Below are 6238 nucleotides of genomic sequence, written 5' to 3' on the forward strand. Positions count from 1 at the left end.
CAGGGCTAGTGGGGTTTAGCCTCCCCAAACATGGGGCAATGGGTACAGCGCCACTGCCGCTGCCCTGGGAGCAGCACGATTCCATGTGCATCCTGCCACTGCTGGGCTGTGCTGCGTCCCCTGCCCACCCCGTGGCGGGATGCACATGACGTTGTGCGATTCTCGAGGCAGCTGCACCAGCAGCAGTGTGCAAAGCCCAGCACACAGCGGCAGCCTGCCTCCACCCCACACACAGATCAAGGGGAAATGCCCCCCAGGCCTCTGCCAGGGTGCACACAGTGGTGGGAACCCCACTGTGCCCCTGGATGAGCCGCCCCACCACCGACTGTCCCACCACCCATCCCAGCCGAGACCTCATTCACTCCAGGCCCTGCTTCTGCCCCGCTGCCTCCCTCACTGCGGGGGCCTTGACCTGCCCCACACCCCACCACAGCCCTTCCCCCACAGACTTACCTGCTTGGGGGGGAAAGGGTGTGCATGCACTTACTCAGGCCCCCCCAAATAATTTTTCTCTCTCCACCTGTGAGGTTTCCTGCCACTTTTGACAGTTTCTCTTCTCTCTGCCTCCACCCTCCAAGCCCCTCAGAGTTGTATTTTTGCCCATTTATAGCTTTCATAAATGTACACTAGTATTCCCTTCAGACCAAGAAAGGTTCCTGGGTTGATTTCACTGATTCCATCGCCAATACACACATAGCTCCACAATACAGTGATGAAACAAAAATGGATGCAATCAAAGCTTTTCAAAAGCTCCAAGATTCTTTTATAAAAGGTGCTGCAGATGTGCAGACAATTATTACCGTTATGTTTATTATCAGCCAATAACCAATAAAGGAAACTATTTTCAGAGCTCAGTTTGAGTTAATTTCAGAGCTCAGTTTGAGTTAATTTCACACACCTGACATGACAACTCATAACATAGACCTCCTTGATGAATAAATCCACAGATTAAGCCATTTTACTTTCAAGAGGCTCTACTTAATAAAAAAAAAATCCACAGCCAAATGTTAGGTCACCTGCTGCATTGCAGTTGCCTAGTAATTACCATGTGAGAAAAAGTACAAGTATATTTTTCTAGGTTAAGGATGTGGGAAATCAGAAAAAAGTATTCTGGATATTCCTAAATGGAATAGTAATATACCGTAGATTGGCATATTCTATTTAAACGTTGAACTGTCTTCCCTCCATCCCCATCTACTGCTCTCCAACAGTTTCTGAACTAAACGCAAAAGTGACACTAATTAATTAAAACCACTTCCTCTCAAATCTGTTTTTGGTGTAATGTTGTATGTAATCTCTTTGCCTCAGAACTGTCACTGAGCTTTTGGACAATCACAGATTTTTTCGAAGTAATCCAGGATTGACTACAGCAAATGCTGAACTTCATAATAATTGGAATGTCCAAGTTACACTTCTGCTCCATGATTATTCCTTTAAGTTTTTCTCCCAGACTCACTAACTACTTTCCAGCTGGTCTGTCACCAGTGGCAGAATTCAATAGCTCATAATGGAATAGTTTAGTGGATCTTCTCTTCTGTCTGCATGGCACCATGTAGTCATGAGGATGTACAGAAACTGTTAGTCAGATGCTAAGTCCATGAAATTTGGCAGCTATGAAAAAGGACATATCAAATTTGCATTGTATTAGTTATTTTTGAGCAAACTTCCAATGTATTGATTTTAAACATGGGTGGGCCTGAGCCAGAGGCCTAGAACCAAAACATCTCTGAATTAGAAACATACTTATATTCACGTACACACGTTGGAGCTTCATTCCATCTCCAAATATTAGTTATGCAAATGTTTAGTAATCTATGAAAACAAATCCATCCTTTTTTATATATATTTCAGTGTACTCTAAATGTCACATTCAGGGAAAAAGTCAATCTTACCAGCATTGTAATTTATAAGTTATTGAGTTTTCAAGGTCTGCAGAACAATTATTTGAAAACATCAAAAACATGTCCAGAAAAACTACACAGTAATATAACAATATAATCATCAAATCCCTACTCAACAAGGTGTTAACAAGCAAGATGTCTTTTTTCTAACAATTTTTGTGAATTGAACGCATTGTATTCATTGATCAGACCATGTGGGGTTTTTTAATAATAAACTTGCACCCCTCACCCCCTCAAACACACACAGGCAAACCAAACAAATACAAGTAATTAAATTGTCAAGGATCTATTTGTCCTCTCTCCAATGAGTGATTAACAGGGGTCCCAGTTTTCTGTTTCCCACAGAAAATGATAGAACCGGTGTTTTTCCATGACCTACTGAAAGCATGGTGGCTTCCTGCAGCAAGCAGAGCCATTTCTGTTCTCTTTTATTTTTGCCAAGGTTTTTGGCTCTTGACTAATCAGCAAGGGGTGGGGGTGCCACTGATTGCTGGTTGGCTAAAAGGTAAAAACTACAGTAAAAATAAGAGAGAGAAGAAATGGTGCCACCTCAAATTTGGTAGGTAACAGAAAAACATGGATTTTTGTGTTTTTAAGTGGAGATTTTCCACTTTTTTCCCACAGAAAGGTAGGATCCCTCGTGATTATGAAAGGATGTGCTGTGGCATGCTAGTGTGCCATGAGAGTGGCAGAAGTGTGTCATGAAAAATGACACCTTATCAGTATTAGATCTGGCCTGTGTAGCCACGTCATCAGGCCTGTGGGGCTCCCCCTTGGTCTGGAAATTTGGCAGTGGGGAAGAAGTGGCAATTAACACTGCCATCAAATTTCCAAGCCCCATGTGCTGAGATCAGCCCCATGGACCAGATCCACCCAGTGGAACAACCCAGCGCTGCTTGTCTAGCATGCGGGGACAAAAATTTGGGCACTACTACGTAAGTCTTATGTATGTACACACACACACACCTACACACACGCACACACACATACATGGACATGCATACACACGCACACATCTTTCAGGCATAAGAGTGAAGTGTACTGCCAATTTTAATCCAGAAAAAAGTTTGCCCCAGGTATCACATGTTTGGGAAACATTGGTCTAGGTGAAGCTTAATTGTTTTAAATTACTCCAGAGCTTCAGGGTAAAGTTTTCTTGGGGGAAGGAGAAGAGTTGTTTGAGTTATCAGTTACATTTAGCCATTTAAACCCACTTAGGCATTGTTACCACTCTCATGTTTGTATCTTAACTCATACAATAAAAGAACAGCGATCAATTCTTTTCCAAGCCTACCAGGGGAAAAAACAAAAAGAAATCAACTTAGTCTTCAGTAAAGGTTTTGGTTCAATATTAGGAAAAGATTTCTTAATATTAAGTAGCAGGTCGACATACTGGAATAGCTACCTAGGGATACCGTAGAATCTCTTCCAATGGAGGGTTTTTTTTTTAAATGAACAGGTTAACTGAATCCAGACTAGGATGCAATTTAACAAGGATAAATACAAGGTGCTGCACCTGGGGGATACCATTCTGAGTACCACAACAGTGGGAAGAGATCCTGGAGTCCTGGTTGATGCAAAAATGAACATGAGTCACCAGTGTGACAAGGTAATAAGCAAGGCTAACCACACCCTTTATTGCATCAGCAGGTGCATCACCAGCAGGTCTAGGGAAGTGATAATTCCCCTCTATGTGGCATTGGTGAGGCCGCAGCTGGAGTACTGTGTCCAGTTTTGGGCACTGCACTTCAAGAGGGATGTGGATAACCTGGAAAGGGTTCAGAGGAGGGCTACTCGTATGGTTGAGGGCCTGCAGGTAAGATCCTATGAAGACAGACTAAGGGACCTGAATTTCTTCAGCCTCTGCAAGAGAAGGCTGAGAGGAGATCTGTGGCCATCTACAGACTCATCAGTGGGGGTCAGCAAGGAATAGGGGACACTCTGTTTACCAGGGCACCCCTCGGGGTTACCAAAAATAATGGCCACAAACTGAAGGAGAATAGATTTAGATTGAACATAAGGAAGAAATTCTTTACGGTGAGGGTTGCCAAAATATGGAATGCGCTTCCAAGAGAGGTGGTGTTTTCCTCTCCCTTGGGGGTGTTCAAGAAGAGATTAGACAGGCATCTGGATGGGGTTACTTAACTCCAGCGCTCTTTCCTGCCTGGAGCAGGGGGTTGGATCCAATCTACCAGGTCCCTTCCGACCCTAGAGATCTGTGAAATCTATGAACGGCTGTTAAGAATGATTAAAGTGTATTTGATTGTGCTTTAGTGCAGGAGGTTGAGCACGACAACCTTAAGGTCCCAGTTGGACCTTCAGTTCTATGTCTTATGCTATTTGTTGAAAGCCTAGTTTCTAGGGGCAACTAAGAAGAGAATCTCAGCTTTCAATTAAGAGCATTAAATTCTTTCCAAGGAAAGCCTGTAAGTGTGATTCTAGTGTAATTTAAAGGTTCAGAAACCAGAAAGCAACAGAAAAGTTGATGTATTTTTCTATGTTTAGAGTTGATATGGCCTGATCCTGTATCAATATAGCACATGGTAAAGGGCAATGTGATGCCAGCATTGCAAGATAGGCCTTGTGATAGGCAGAAGCTCTGCAGTGCCTATTTATGCCTGGCTTTGGTTTCCTTCTTGGTGTTCAGGGGTCAGGAACTGCTTTAAACAGGGTCTGATGCTATGATATCTGATCATATTACTGGTCCCACCGGCAATATTACTTCACAGACCTTGTATCAACAGGCCAGAAGTTTGGACTCCACACCAAAATATGGCAGCAATGAATAACTGCCATTTTTAAAAGCAATCAGGACTCATGGTAGAGGTGATATATTTTATTAGACCATCTAGACTTTTGAAAAAAAAATCTTAAATTGCAAGCTTTTGGGCACAAACACCCTTCTTCAGACATAGGAGAAAAGACTGTAAAAGTTCTCCTGGGTAGACCAACATGGCCATTTTTAAATGTCTATAAAAAGCATGGGTTTATGCATGGTGTCTAAAAAACTCATTTTGCAATGTGTCCAGGACACAAAGCCTAAAACTGAGTTTCAGCACCTTGTACTGCATTATACATCTGGTGGCCCTATTCCTCCCACCACGGGCAGAGCTAGGATTTTGAAATGGAGTGTGAAGGTGGTATGGGGCATCATCACATATAAAGCCACACACATTTTTTCCAGTTAAAGAAAAACTGGAAGCTTGACTAATATGCTGGGTCCTAAAGCTATGCTATTCACTTTGAGATCAAAGCAAAACCCAATATAACTTTTGGACTGGGCACTACTTTGCTAGATCATATATAAAGTTTAAAAAAATGCAACAAACTAGGCAAAAGATAGTCAAGATAATCAAAAGATATTGGGCCCTGTATTAGTCCTGTAGTCTTTACAGTTAAATGTATGTGTCTTATTCGGATTTACAAAATAAAATTGAGGCTGCTAGAGTATCTTGATGGTATCTCCAATACTTCACTGTCATGTCACCTGAGTTAAGGTTTTTAACTGCCTGAGTCCCTGGCTGCAAGTGGTGACAGCATGCAGGGTGAGAGCTGCCCAGCCCCATAGTGCTCCCACCCAAGTCCCCAGCCACATGTAGTGGCAGGGTGAAAGGCCAGCTCCACTCCCCCCCATAGCCACAGCTCTCACACTCCCAGCCACATGTAGTGGCAGCATGCGGGGCCAGCCCAGAATGGCCCCATAATGCACAGCTCCCTGCGCTCTGTCCCCTTCCCCTTGCAGAATTCCTTGGCCCTGGTGCGGCCCATACCTGCATTTTCAGGCTTGCAGGCAGGGAGGCTGTAAACAGCCTTGGGGTGGCCAGGCAAAAGTTCTGCCAAGCAGAGACTCCTTGTCTCCAGCATCCCCTGGCTTGGGGCTGGGGGTAGGTCAGGTGTGGGGGGAGGGGGGTTATTTAGCACTATGAGCTGCATCTCCTGTAGGGACGTATTAGCTTGCAGAGGGGCAGGGAGGCCCAAGGCTTACAGAGGGGCCCCATGGGCTGGATGGAATTGCTTGGTGGGCAGAATCCAGGATAATGGTTAGGTGAGTACTACCAGAACTACAGGGACAATGGTTAGGCTAGTACTATCAAAAGGTCCAGAAGGGGGATGTGAAGTGCGGACTTTAGGGGTGTTTCAATAAAGTCCCTGATCTAAGATGAATTCCCCACAGCCTCAGAAGAACATAAAATTTCCTTTGCAGTAAGGATTACAAGGCTTCATCCACCCCATAATTTCCATGTCATTATTTTTGAATAAGAATATTTCTCAGGGGTGTGGGGATTTATATGGAACATGGTCATGAGGAAGTAAAGATTATGCTCTCCAGAGACCAG

Source organism: Gavialis gangeticus, unplaced genomic scaffold, assembly GCF_001723915.1.
Source record: "Gavialis gangeticus isolate Ggan-Ray unplaced genomic scaffold, GavGan_comp1, whole genome shotgun sequence".
NCBI classification, from domain to species: Eukaryota; Metazoa; Chordata; order Crocodylia; family Gavialidae; genus Gavialis; species Gavialis gangeticus.